The sequence below is a fragment of the Chiloscyllium plagiosum genome, chromosome 9, assembly GCF_004010195.1.
Source record: "Chiloscyllium plagiosum isolate BGI_BamShark_2017 chromosome 9, ASM401019v2, whole genome shotgun sequence".
NCBI lineage: Eukaryota > Metazoa > Chordata > Chondrichthyes > Orectolobiformes > Hemiscylliidae > Chiloscyllium > Chiloscyllium plagiosum.
In genome coordinates this window covers 54,241,963-54,256,957 of record NC_057718.1, presented here as the reverse complement: position 1 = coordinate 54,256,957, position 14,995 = coordinate 54,241,963, and positions in this window count along the sequence as shown.

Here is a 14,995-nt window from a genome sequence, read left to right as displayed (position 1 = left end):
TGGAGCATATGAGTTGCAGGGTATTTGGATGGAACTCCACACTCTTGCCAGTCTGACTGAGCTTGGCGAACACCACTTGACTGAAGGCAATTGCATAGCCTCACTCAGACATATCCTGAACAGAGGAACTCTAGGTCAGTTCACAGGAAAAGTCCAAAACGAAACCAAGCCTTGACCAAATGGTTAACATTTTCTTCAGCAAACTATTGTAGTTGCTGTCAGTATGCAGACTCAAGAGAGCAAAAGAGTCCCACTAAACTAAAATGGAGTAAAGGAACTAATAGGTCAGTATCCAGGAGAGTGTACACCCTGGAAAGTCCAACAATGTCTGCTTTGGAACAGATGGATTATGTGGCAATGCCTAAATCAGAACTAATCAGAACAAACATTTGGTTAAATGGTCACCTGGTTCTAATGGAAATTGACACAGATCCAACTGTTTCAGTGATTACAGAGTCAGTCTTTCACAAAACGTTCTCTGGACTCCAATCCTTAAGTTTGTGCAAGGTCTCAGCTAGACTGAGAACTTATACTGTGGAACCTTCATAGACTAGGGGGACAGCTTTAGTTCCGGTCTCTTATGAGAAGCAGTTAGTTCAGTTACCACTGATTGTAGTAAAAGGCTCAAACTTAATGGCCTGAAATTGGTTGATGAAAATTCACTTGCATTGGCTCAACACTTTTTGATTAGAAAATGGCTATCTGAGTGAAGTCCTAATTAAATACCTGGAAGTTTTTCAGGAAGGTCTAGGGACTATCAAAGAAGCCAAGGCCACCTTGCATGTTAAGCAGGAAGCTATTTCATTATTCTGCAAGGTTTGCCTAGTGCTATTTGCCTTATTGGCAAAAGTAGTGGCAGAAATCAGAAGGCTGGAAAGCAAAGGAATCATCAGATCAGTCCTGTTTGTGGAATGGGCAGCACCAGTCATACTGATTGTGAAGCCTGACATGTCGATCTGTCTTTGTGAGGATTTTAACCAAACAGTAAGCCGCTTCTCACAACTGGATAAAAACCCAAACCTTTGCATTGTGGAGTTATATGCAAAACTGGCAGGTGGACTGTCCTTCATGAAGCTGAACATGAGCCATGCATACTTTCAATTATGGTTGGATGAGGCTTCCCAGAGGTTGCCACAATTAGTACCCATAACAGTTTGTACCATTTGGGGTAACGTCAGCCTGTGTAATTTTTCAGTGGATGTTGGAGAACATTTTATAAGGTCTACCCCAGATCCCCATTTATCTGGATGATATGCTAATAACAGGGAAAACCAATAAGGAGCACTTAAAGAACTTGGACATAAACTTTAGCCATTTCTCACAGGTAGTTGTACACCTTAGGAGGGAACAATGTGTGTTCCAGGCACCCAAGTGACCTAATTGGGCTACAGAGTCAAGATAACTGGGTTAAATCCATTAGAAAATAAAGTGAGGGTGATCAAAGGCTCCCACATCTGTCCTGGAGCTTAGGTCTTTCCTATGGCTGATGTATTTTAATGGAAAGTTCATATATAACCTGGCCTATAACCTGGGACCTTTGCATCAACTCTTAAAAAAAAAGCCAGCCTTGGAAATGGTCGTGTAGCCAAGCCAGCGCTTTCAGAGAAGTGAAGAAACAGTTATCATACTCTAAGGTCTTGGCACACTATAACCCCAAGGGAGACCTAGTATTGACAAACGATGACTCACCATGCAGTATTGGGGTCGTATTAGCTCACAGATGGTGCAATGGAGAGGAATACTCAACAACATTTGTATCTAGGACTACAAGTGGGCGGCACGGTGGCACAGTGGTTAGCACTGCTGCCTCACAGCGCCTGAGACCCGGGTTCAATTCCCGACTCAGGCGACTGACTGTGTGGAGTTTGCACATTCTCCCCGTGTCTGCGTGGGTTTCCTCCGGGTGCTCCGGTTTCCTCCCACAGTCACAAAGATGTGCAGGGTTAGGTCAATTGGCCATGCTAAATTGCCCGTAGTGTTAGGTAGGGGGTAAATGTAGGAGTATGGGTGGGTTTCGCTTCGGCGGGTCGGTGTGGACTTGTTGGGCCGAAGGGCCTGTTTCCACACTGTAATCTAATCTAATCTACTGCTAATGCAGAGCATAAAAATGCCCAGATAGAGAAAGAAAGTTTGATGGTCATATCTGGAGTCAGGAAATTTCACCAATACCTTTATGAACATAAATTTGTAATAATTATGGATCACAAGCCCCTGCTAGGTCCAGTTAAAGAGGACAAGACAGTGCTGCCCATAGCTTCAGCCCAAATTTAATGGTGGGCTCTAATACTAAGTGAGTATAATTACAAGTTAGAACACAGTCCAGGAGGCCAAGTAGCAAATGCGGAAACATTGAGTCCCCTCCCACTGGCAGATACACCACCAGTGGTACTGCCACTGGAAAATTCCGTCATAGTATTAAATTTTCTGGCCACATTTCCAGTCACAGCTGACAATATCAGACTTTGAACACAGAAAGGTCCTGACACATCTGGAGCAGCTGGTGGCGATGGAAGAAACCAAAAGGTCATCATAACAAAAACTGAAACCTTTTTGGAGAGACCAGATCACAATAGAGGATGCCATATTATTATGGGATGCAAGAGTGATTGTCTTGAGCAAAGGTTGCTGCCAAATACTGGCTGAACAAGGATCATGCAGAAGTTTCCAAAATGAAGATGTTGGTGAGAAGTTATGTGTAATGGTCAGGATTTGATGCAGACATAGCCACATTGGTGGGGCAGTGTCCAGAATACCAACAAGAACAAAAATTACTGCCCGCAGCTTCCCGACATTTGTGAGATTGACTGGGAAAACTCTGGACTCGGTTACAAGTCAGCTGTACAGGTCCTATCACTGGTTCAGTGTTCTTAGTCATGTGCTCGCCCACTCAAAATGGCTGGATGTACAGTTCATTCATCAAATACAGAGAAGAAAATAGAAAAACGCATGCACCTTTCGCAATACACAGACTCCCACAAGTGTTGGTCACAGATTCTGGATTAGTGGTGCTGGAAGAGCACAGCAGTTCAGGCAGCATCCGACAAGCAGCAAAATCGACGTTTCAGGCAAAAGCCCTTCATCAGGAATAAAGGCAGAGAGCCTGAAGCGTGGAAAGATAAGCTAGAGGAGGGTGGGGGTGGGGAGAAAGTAGCATAGAGTAGAATAGGTGAGTGGGGGAGGAGATGAAGGTGATAGGTCAGGGAGGAGAGGGTGGAGTGGATAGGTGAAAAAGGAGCTAGGCAGGTCGGACAAGTCCGGACAGGTCAAGGGGACAGTGCGGGTTGGAAGTTTGAAACTAGGATGAGGTGGGGGAAGGGGAAATGAGGAAGCTGTTGAAGTCCACATTGATGACCTGGGGGGGGTTGAAGTGTTCCGAGGCGGAAGATGAGGCGTTCTTCCTCCAGGTGTCTGGTGGTGAGGGAGCGGCGGTGAAGGAGGCCCAGGACCTCTATGTCCTCGGCAGAGTGGGAGGGGGAGTTGAAATGTTGGGCTACGGGGCGGTTTGGTTGATTGGTGTGGGTGTCTCGGAGATGTTCCCTAAAGCGCTCTGCTAGGATAACAGGCCATCACTTATCAGTAGGGAATTCAAGAATTTCCTAAAGGTGAATGGTACTCATCATGTCAGGATAGCTTCATACCATCCATCATCCAATAGACTGGCAGAAACCTTGAAGGCAGGCTTGAAGAAACAGTCCACTGCTTCACTAAATACCAAATTGTCCCGGTTCCTATTTGATTTTAGGGCCACCCTTCAATCAACTACACGGATAGCTCCAGAAGAATTGCTAATGGGGAGAAGACTCCGCACCAGGTTAAATCTGATATTCCTAGGCCTTGATGGAGGGTGAAACAGCATCAGGAACTCCAGTGCTGGTCAAAAGGCTCTGCTAAGTGAGAGAGACAACTTATTTCAGGGGACAAATATTGGGGAAGAAACCACCAGGGAATGAAGCTGCATGGGTAAGAGGCATGTATGATGTGAGGTTCGTTCCAGTGATGTATAAAATTTGGGTTGGGTCACGAATGTTCTGAACAAGCACAAGGAGCATATGAAAACTGCAAACGTTGCAGAAGCAAAATGTGCCTGGGTTTTCCCTCTCCAAGTATTGAAGATACCTCAGAATCTGAGATAGACACAGAGATGTCGCCGTCTTGATGCCTTCTCCAGTTGAAGAGGAGAATGAGCTCCTTCTGAGACGCTCCAGGCACAAGAGGTGATCTACTGCGTGTTACATACTGCCTATATCAGTGGTGGAGTTGGATGAACTTGACCTGGTGCTAAAATACCTCATGAAGAGCTACTAAAAGGAACCAACCTATGTCCTTGGAATCAGTGGGAGAAGGATGTAGTGATTGGAATGAGGTTAGTCAGGTGGACCTCATGGAATGAGTGCCCTGACTGGTTCTATTAATTTGGTCCAATCAGGGAGTGTGGCTGACAGATATAAACAGGAGCATCCCCACAACCTGAGCCGCCTCCGGAATTTTAATTTTGTCTCTTTTAAGAACATAAAAAGATGGGCCCTGTATAGACTGCTGCTGCACACCGTCCACCTCTCTTCCCTCATCCACGGTCTGGACACGCCTTGGCGTGCCCATTTGCCACTGGGCGGTGGGGATCCCCAGTGGAGGGCTCTCTACGCGGGAAACCTCCCCCTTTCTCTCAGGGGGATCTGGGGGAGAGAGTGCTGCACGCAGCGGTCCCCTGCAACCGCAGACTGCGGTGATTCACGGACTCCCAGCCCAACTGCTTGTTCTGTGGTGCTGTGGAGTCCGTGGACCATACAGAGGAGGGAGGGCAGGTCTGAAGACCTCCTCGTGGGTCTGCTCCTGGGCCTGGCCAAACTGGCCATAAACAGGTCCAGGCAGCGGGCCGTGGAGGGGGTCGTTAGGGCCGACTGCCTGCTCCTCTTCCGCGGTTACGTTAGAGCCCGGGTGTCCTTGGAGAAGGAGCACAGGGTGTTGGTGGACGCCACGGAGATGTTCAGGGAGAGGTGGGTGCTGCAGGGAGTGGAGTGCATTATTTCCCCCTCCAATTCTATTTTTATTTAGTCCCTACCCTCCCCTTCACTGTTTTGATCACACAGCACTGCCCTTTTTTGTGAAGGGCACTGCTTGTCACTGGCCACCGGGTGTTTTCCTATCTTCCTGGTGGTGGAAATTGAATAAAGATTCGTATACCTTGTGTCTCTCACCTACACACACACACACCATGGGTGCTGGGGAAAAAATAAGCACTACCGCAGGAAAAAAAACAGGCCTTCTGTTCACTCTGAGAGCTGGCTCTGAGGGAGGTGGAGCAATGTCAAGTAAATTCCATGTGTAAATAAAGGGTGACTTGGTGATGGGATACCGGTCTCTTTGGAGTTACTTCAGCCCCTGACTTTGGACTTCTTCACAAATGTAGATATCGTCACTATATCTGCCCTACTGAACATGTAAAAAATTAAAAATCCTTAACAGAAAATTCCCTTCCAATGATTAGATGATCTGGAGCACACTCTCATAGCTTGACAAATTCCTTGTCATAAGAAAAAATAAACAGGAGCATCCCTACAACCTGAGCCGCCTCCGGAATTTTAGTTTTCTACCTTTTAAGGACGTAAAAAGGTGGGCCCTGTATCGACTGCTGCTGCACACCGTCCACCTCTCCTCCCTCATCCACCATCCGGACACACCTTGGCGTGCCCATTTGCCACCGGGCGGTGGGGATCCCCAGTGGAGGGCTCTCTACGCGGGAGTCCTCCCCCTTTCTCTCAGGGATCTGGCGGGGAGGGTGCTGCACGCAGCGGTCCCCTGCAACTGCAGATTGCGGTGGTTCCCGGACTCCCAGCCCAGCTGTTTGTTCTGTGGTGCTGTGGACTCTGTGGACCACGTGTATATTGGGTGTGGGCATTTGCACTCCCTTTTTGATTTTCTTAAAAACCTCCTCCTCTGCTTTTGGTTGCACTTCAGTCCCACACTCCTGATCTTCGGGCACCCGGTACGGAGGAGGAAGGGCAGGTCTGAAGACCTCTTCGTGGGTCTGCTCCTGGGCCTGGCCAAACTTGCCATAAACAGGTCCAGGCAGCGGGCCGTGGAGGGGGTCGTTAGGGCCGACTGCCTGCCCCTCTTCCGCGGTTACATTAGAGCCCGGGTGTCCTTGGAGAAGGAGCACGCGGTGTCCACTAACACCCTGGAGTTGTTCAGGGAGAGGTGGGCGCCGCAGGGAGGGGAGAGCATTATTTCCCCATCAAACTCTATTTTGATTTATTCCCTGTCCTCCCCTTCACTGATTGATCACACAGTATTGCCCTTTGATGTGAAGGGCACTGCTTGTCATAGGCCACTCGGGTGTTTCCTTTCTTCCCGGTGGTGGAAACTGAATAAAGATTCATGCACCTTGTGTCTTTTACTGTGTGTCACACCTGCACACACACAACATGGGTGCTGGGGAAAAAATAAGCACTACCGCAGTTAGGGGGAAAAAAGGGGGAAAGAATAAAAATAAACAGGAGAGTCTTGAATAGAAAAAAAGAAAAAAGGAAACTGGAGCATCAGTCATCTGTTCATGCTGTGAACTGACTCTGAGGAAGTTGAATCAGTATCAATCTCCATGTGTAAATAAAGGGTGACTTGGTGACGAGATACTGGCCTCTGTGGAGTTCTCATCTTGGATTTGACATGAGCCAAGAATATTGTCAATTAAGATTTAGAAGGCTGTAACCTTCATTTTCTCACATTTACAATACTAGCAGCACAAAGTTCGTTACAATATAGCTATATAATTGGAACTCTCTCTTGACGGGAACATCCAGGAAGATATTAATGTCTAATGCTTCAGAGCCAAAGGAAGCCCCATATATTGAGCACTGGACAGTATCCAGAAACCATTAAGAAAGAGAATCGAGTTTCTACAATCTCATTCAATGTTGATAAATGGTCCCTAATTCAGTTTCACAACCTTTTTGAATGGCTTTTTCACATCAACTGTTGTAAAAAATCTGAAGCTTTCTAGCATGTACTTCCCATTTGCTGCACAGGCTTTTTCATGTTAAGAGTCCCTTTAGGGAGCATTTCCAGCAAGCAAAGAACCATTTACTGGCTTTTAGAGGCTTCTTGGAGGCATGCAGAATATCTCATGTAAAATAAAGGTTTATTCGATGTTTAACGTGAAACCATTGACTTTACATGTGAGTTAATTCTTTTCAGCAATAACTGTAACAACTCTCAATGTTAGATTTGAAACTGAGTTTATGGTGACTGATTTGTTCTGGTAAAACTGTGTAAAATCTCAAAGTATTTGCAGGAGAAATCGACATATGAAGTAAGTTGAAAGCATTTACCTTTTAATAGTGGAGTTCCAACTAAGATCAGCTCCCAAAGGAATACAATGGTTGATCTGACAGTTCAGCTGCACAAGAAAAGGTAAAGTCTTTGCAGTTATATTTAATTGACTAGCTTTCCATCGTAGGATCAGAAGCAGGAAGCAGGCGTTCAGTATTGATATTTTGTATGTGCACAATGGAGCTGGCTTTTCACCGGCAGAGAACAAAGTCTCATAGAAATCATGAGAGTGAGGTTATGTAGCTTCTGAATTTTCAGTGCTTGAGTGAGAAACAGCAGTCTGACTGGCTGAGCGCTTTTCTCTGAAGGTCACTCTCTCAGGGATGAGACATGCAAAACCAGCTCCTAAAAAATTGTGATTGGTGAGATAATATGCAAAGACAAATTAATATAAAGGGTTACTCCTCAAGATCTAAGATTATGAGCTGTGTTCCTTCCTCATAAACATAATTCCTCACTGGACAATTGCAGAGTCACTGCCACAACAGCAAAACATGGAATTTAAACTGGCCTTATATTTCAGTTTAGAAAGGAGATTACAAATGTATTTCCACAGCTGCTTTGTAGTTTAATGCATGAATTTAATACTTTCCAATCTCACAGGATGGCAACGGAATTTGAAGTTTGCACAAGTGGAATGTCTATTACAAGTTGCTTTGACCACACCCCAAAGAATGAGTACATTTAAACCTTCATATTACAATTTACGCATCACGCAGGAGAATAAAGCGATTCTTTTCCTTAATTTTCTTGCTAATGTAATTACAGCAAAACTGATTCTTGCAGGAGCACAAAGAGATGACGCTTATTCTTCACCCGTCAGAATACTTGGTATCATATAATCATAAAATCATGCAGTACAGAAGACGCCCTTCAGTCCATCAAGTCTGTATTGCCAAAACATATACTTCTACCAACACTAGTCCCATTTTCCCATACTAGGCCCATAGTTTTGAATGTTATGACACTTCGAGTGCTTCTCCAAGTATTTTTAAGGATTGTAAATTTTGCCACCTCAACTACCCACTGCATTCCAGACATCCATCACCCTTTGGATGAAAAGGATTTTCCTCACATTCCCTCTGAACCTCCTACCTTTGACCTTAAAACTATGCTTCTCTTGTTTACCCTTTAACTCAGAGGAACACCTTTTTTCTATTCACCCTGTCCATGACCCTTATACACCTCAATCAGGTCCCCCTCAACCTTCTTTGTTCCAATTGAAATAACCAGAGCTTATCAAACCTTGCCTCATTGCTGAAATGCTCCATTCCAGACAACATACTGGTGAATCTCCTTTGCATCCCCTTCAGTTCAGTCACATCCTTCCTCTTGTGTAGTGACCAGAAATGCACACTGGACTCCAGCTGTGGCTTAACCAAAGTTGGTATAGTTCCAACATAACCTCTCTGCTCCTATAATCTGAAGAAGGGCTTATGCCTGAAACGTTGATTCTCCTGCTCCTTTGATGCTGCCTGACCTGCTGACACATTTTTCAGCTCCTACAATCTATGCCACGACTGATACCCAAATGTCCTGAATACCTTCTTAAATACCATAATAACCTGTCCTGCCATCATCAAGGATGTGTGGATGAACACCCCAAGATCCCTCTGTTCTTCTGAGCTTCCCAACGTCCTGCCATTCATTGAGTATTCCCTTATCTTGTTCCTTCATCCAAGTGAATCCCTATGCCATTGATTTGTCCATCTGACCAATCTGTCTCTATCTACCTGTAATCTAATACCTTCCTCCTCATGTCACAAAGCTGACCCTTTTTTTCTAAAAGCTGTTCCTTTTCTCAAGGATACTGTCTCATTGGCTTTTTTCAGAGGGGTCATAAATCCTCCCGGCTCTGTTTAGACTAGTTTGGTACAGAGATGAAAAAGGATTTTGAGAGGCCTTTTGTTTAAATGTAAACAGATGAGACTTCAGACAAAAGTGGTCATGTTTTAGAAGTGACCTGTATAATGAAAGTGGAGCGGTCAGGTCTCTAGCTGTGCTGTTCAGTCTAGAACTAGTTAAGAGTTCAGCTGTGTGGATCAGGCTCTCTCTCTCTCTCCTTCTGCCCTTCTAACTTTAACCTGTACGCATATGTTCCATTTTTACTGTTTTTTAAGGGGGTTTGCTTATTGGGACTCTTGTGTATATTAGGAACAGCATAATTAAGTCTAATTTGGATAGACTGAGTTCTCAGAAGTCTAAAGGTAGGCTTAGTGAGGAAGAGAGTGAGGATGAGCAAGCCCCTGGTAGTCAGAAGCCAAGTGAGAAACTGTTTCAATATGTTCAAGCATTGCCTAAATTTGATGAGAAGGATGTGGAAGTCTTTCTTATCTCATTTGAAAAGGTGACTCAATAAATGCAGTGGCCAGTGGCAATGTGGGTTTTGTTGATCCAAACGAAGCATGTAGGTAGGGGTAGTGAGGTATTTGCATCCCTATCAAAGGAGGTATCTGGGGAGTATGAGGAGGTGTTTTAAGTGCATATGAGCTTGTACCAGAAGCCTATAGACAATGTTTCAGGAACCCAAGGAGGGACCCCAGTCAAACCTACATTGAGTTTGAAAGGATCAAAGAGTAATTTCAATAGATGGATAAGAGCTTTAAAAATCGAGCAAATCTATGACGCCCTTAGAGAGGCAATTATTTTGGAGGAATTCAAAAATTCACTGCCTGAAGTAGTGTGAACTCATGTGGAAGAACAGACAGTTAAAATGCTAAGTGGCTGACGATTATGAGCTGGTCCATAAAACTTGGTTTGGCCTCCAGAATCAATTTCAGTCCATGAGGGATAGAAATTGGGGCAAAGGGCATAAGGATAACTTACCACAGGGTAATAAAGAAATCCTTGAGGGGGATAAAGAAGTTAAAAATCTCCAGTGTTTTCATTGTAATAAAGTGGGCCACACAAACTCACGGTGTTGGTGGGCTAGGAGAAAGTCAGATGTAGGAAAACCAGACAAGCCTGGAAGTTTTGTTGGATGAGTAACAAAAAGCAGAAGGGAAATCAGACAACTGCCTCAGATTGTACAAGATGATCAGAGGTTGACTAAGGAAGTGCCAGATCTATTTAAAAAATATACATGCAAGGGTAAGGTTTATTCACATAGGTCAGGAGTAGCATGTAAAGAGGTTACAATATTAAGGAACATAGGATCCTCTCAGTCTGTAATGCTGAAGGATGTGGAACTATTTACTCCTGAGTGACTATTGCCAGAAAAGGTACTGGTAAGGAATTCATGGTGAGACAAAAAGCACTCAGTTATATAAATTGAGGCTAAAGACTCCAGAAAAAAGTAGAGAATTTGTGGTAGGAGTACAGGACAAACTCTCAGCTGTAGGCAGAGATTCATCAAATTATTTTGCCAGTAGGGTAGAGAAAGGACGTGCTGTGAGTGGTGCAAGAGCTACCACTTGGAGGTCATTCAGGAGTGAGGAAAACACAAGCTAAAATACAAAGACATTTTTGCTGGCCTGGATTACACAAGAATGTAGTTGAATTTTGCCAGATGTGTCACACATGTCAGCTAATTGGAAAACCACATGAAGTAATAAAACTTGCACCATTAATACCTATTCCAGCAATTGAGATACGGATTACTAATTGAGATCCAGTCAGATCAAGGATCAAACTTCACATGCAAACTATTCAAGGAGGTTATGGATAACTTAGGAATAAAGCAATTCAAATCTACATCTAAATGCGCAGGTAGGGCTAGAGAGATGGCATCAAACATTAAAGACCATGTTGAGGGCTTATGGTCAGGACTACCCAGATGATTGGGATAAGGGAGTTCCGTTTGTACATTTTGTGATTAGAGATGCACCAAATGAATCTATTTGAATTAATTTTTGAGGAACATTAAAATTGATTAAGGCAAAATTAATAAGTCAGAATTCAGAGACCACCCATTTGGACTGTGTCAAAGTTTAGAGAACAATTAAATAAAGCTGGAGAGCTGGCTAGACAGCATTTAAAAGAATCGCAGCATACAATGAAACAGGAAGCAGAGAAGAAATCAAAATTTGCAATTTTGCAATTGGGGATAAAGTATTGATATTACTTCCAGTGACAGGTGAGCCTTTAAAAGCCAGGTTTAGTGGACCGTATCAAATTGAGAGGAAATTGAGTGAGGAGAACTACTTGATAAGGACTCTTGACAGGAAGCAATCTCACCGAGTGTGTCATGTGAATATGCTCAAAAGGTATTTTGATAGGGAAGGAAAGCAAGAGGAGAAGATGTTAATGATTACAGTACACAAGGAAGAACCAGGTTCAGAGGATTCTGAATTGGACATTCCTCAAAACAAATTGGACAATGAGGAAGTTGCTATAAATTGGGATAAATTATTGAGTTACCTTCTGCAAGAAAATTTAAATGACCTGAAAAGAGATATTATTATCACATGGGGGGATATGCGGAAATACACCGGGAAATATAACCTAATTGTGCATGATGTCGAGATAGGAGATGCTGTTCCGATTAAGCAACATCCTGATAGGCATAACCCTCTAAAGTTGGCACAGGGTTGGAATGGTGAGTGGATGGCGAGCTGAAGGCATTCCTTTTTCAATAGTCTGTGGTGGTCACTCAGCCAACACGGCAACTTTATCAGGGTATGCATTGAAGCTAAATGTGGATGAATGCTAGACGAGGTCCAGAATGTCTCACTATACAAAGAAGTGTGCTCAGCCTTTTCCTGCAGGATATGCCAATGATGATTCTTCCAAGACCTAAGATCTGAGATGTTTCATATCTTCCATTTCAAAAGGAGGTCACTTCAACTGAGAGTGCTATGCCTGACTGATAGTCATTGTAGATGTGTTCCTCAGAAGGAGCAGGCAGATACAGGAGGATCAGGGATGCTGGCAAGCCCAGGAGCAGCGGATGGAGATGTCACAGCTGCAGATTCCCTCAGGATGTGTGGGATCCATAGAAGGACCAGAGCATTTCAGCCCTGACTCCATTTCCTGGGGATGAGTGAGGTGCAGTGACAATGGAGGCTCCGTATTTCCTGGGGCAATGTAACAGAACTTTGCCTGATACTGGAGCAGGATTGGAGTGTTGCAGGAGTGGGAGACCATCCTCTCCCTCTGGTTGTGAATGCAACTGTCACTTTGAACATCAATGTGACTGGCTCCTTCCAGGGGGTGACAGATGACCCATGTGAAACCTCTCAGTGTGCACCCACAAATACATTAGGATTGTGACTGATGCCATCTGTGTACCATCGCAGTGGTTCATTTTGTTTTCCTATGACAAGGTCAGGGCTGCAGCCTGGGCCACTCGCCTGGCAGCTGGCATGACTCTGACATCCTGAAATAGTGTCCTGTGCCCAGTGAGTTTGAGAGTCCAGGTGCCCTACAAGGTTGGATACGGAGGTTGGGGGGGAGTGGTAGGAGGCAAGGGCTACTGACTGTGACAATGGTTCATAATGTCATTGCACAACCCCTGATTAATGCAGAGCATAGATTCCATACTGCCCAGGCTTCAACCACGGCCATGGTGGAGCTGACAATAGGTTGCTGAAGATGGAGATCTGCTGCCTGGACCAGTCTAGCATGGAGTGGGATAGGGCCCTCCAGTATTGTCCAAACAGTGTGACACATTATCCTGGTGTGCTGTGCTCTGCACAATTGAGCAAGCAAAGCAGCAATGGCTTGGATGATGATTGATTGTGGAATAGGAGCAGTCTTCCAAGGAAAAGAACAAGGACATTGTCTATGACAGAGCTCAGCTGTGACAGTGTCTATGATCCAAACAGAACCTCATTGATGCTTTCTACCAATAAATGGGAGCTGGGTGCAGCAGAACATTGTGACTGTAAAATAGTCATTGGTTATGATGCCAAAATCTGCTATGCATTGTCCAAACGCTTGCCTGTATTTGATGTTCCCCTACTGTAGGTCTACAATAGGCATTGGCCACAAAGCAATGGACAGATCAGCTGGGTAGCATGGTGAATAGATAGTGGCAAGAGTGAGAGAATGGGGTTGCATGTGTGAGCGAGTGCCAACTTGACCAGCTATGTGTCTTGAGCAATGTAGCATTGTGGCTGCTTTGCAATGACATTGCTGGTGAGGGGTAATACCAGATTGCCAACACTTGTCCTGTTATGATGGTGCAAGGGATGCTGCTGTTTTGGTGGATATCTGCTGCTTGGTGAGTTGTTCTGAGACTGGTGTGTGTTATGATGGGATCAGAATTGGATGTGATGGATTGGGGCTAGGTAGATGGGGTGAATTTGGTGAGAAAACTCACATAGCCTCGTGGAGGAAATTCCTCAAAAAACACTTGATGCCACTCGAACTTAACCAAAAACAATCACAGGATTCAGTCAACTTTCTAGAGGATCACCACTCAGCTTACTTACTCCATTCCATTTTAAATGCCTGTGTGAAAGTTTATTGTGCTTTCAGATTACCAACTAGTTTTTCTCATATTCCACTTTCTAAGTTTTGCATTGTGGTAATTCATGCATGCTAACACTTCAACCATAGTGGTCATATAATGTCCAACTTTGCTGGACAGAGATTTTTCATCAGATACCATACTAAAACTGACAACTCGCAGTGCAGCATCTAATTAATGAAACGGAAAGAACATCTTTTTTGTACTTAAAGCTTGTCAATTAAAGAATTTAGTAGCAGATTTCCACTTGGAATGGGCGTCACAGTGGCACAATGGTTAGCACTGCTGCCTCACAGTGCCAGAGACCCGGGTTCGATTCCTGCCTTAGGCAACTGTCTGTGTGGAGTTTGCACATTCTCCCCATGTCTGCGTGGGTCTCCTCTGGGTGCTCCGGTTTCCTCCCACATTCCGAAAATGTGCAGGTTAGGTGAATTGGCCATGCTAAAGTGCCCATACCGTTAAGTGAAGGGGTAAATGTATGGGGGTGGGTTGCTCTTCGGAAGGTCGGTGTGGACATGTTGGGCGGGCCTGTTTCCACACTGTAAGTAATCTAATCTAATCATTTCCACTTGGAACTAGGGATTCCCTGTTGTTTAGAACTCCTATGAAACTTGCTTAACCACAATCGCTTTCAAAATGGATCTTCGTCATGTTCAATATGCCTACTCCCACAATGCATTAGGAAAAGGATTGCTGATTACAACCTTACTACCTATCGCATGGAACATAAAATCCCACACGATTTTATGGAATGGGGGGAGGGTGGAGGGTGGTTTCTGGAATTGGATCCGATATGCTTCTTTTCAATCCATATTCTGGCATGGATGAAGACATGAAAATCAGACCTAGTAAGTTTTTGAGCAAATTGCAAGAGCTGAATTGGATGATTGCATGTAGTGAGTGATAGACTTATATGTATCAAAAGAGTTGTGTAAAGTGCCATAGTCTGATCATTGGATAAAAATGATGTTTAAGTACTGTCATCTCACTCTCCAGTTCCTGTTAATCTGACGGGTGCCAGTACTATCAGCACATCTCATCAGGAACACTATCCGTATACTTCTTTCTGGCAATTACTTCATCATCCCATTTGCTCCTTTGCAGGTTGTGGAGCAGCTTTTAGTGACCCATGAGCAATCACACATTTAGATTCAATTCCTATCTGTCATGCTCATGCCAACATTTGATTACCTCATTTCTTGTTACGTGAAATTGCACATGCCATCTTTTCATCACCGGCTTAATCTAAATTCTCTA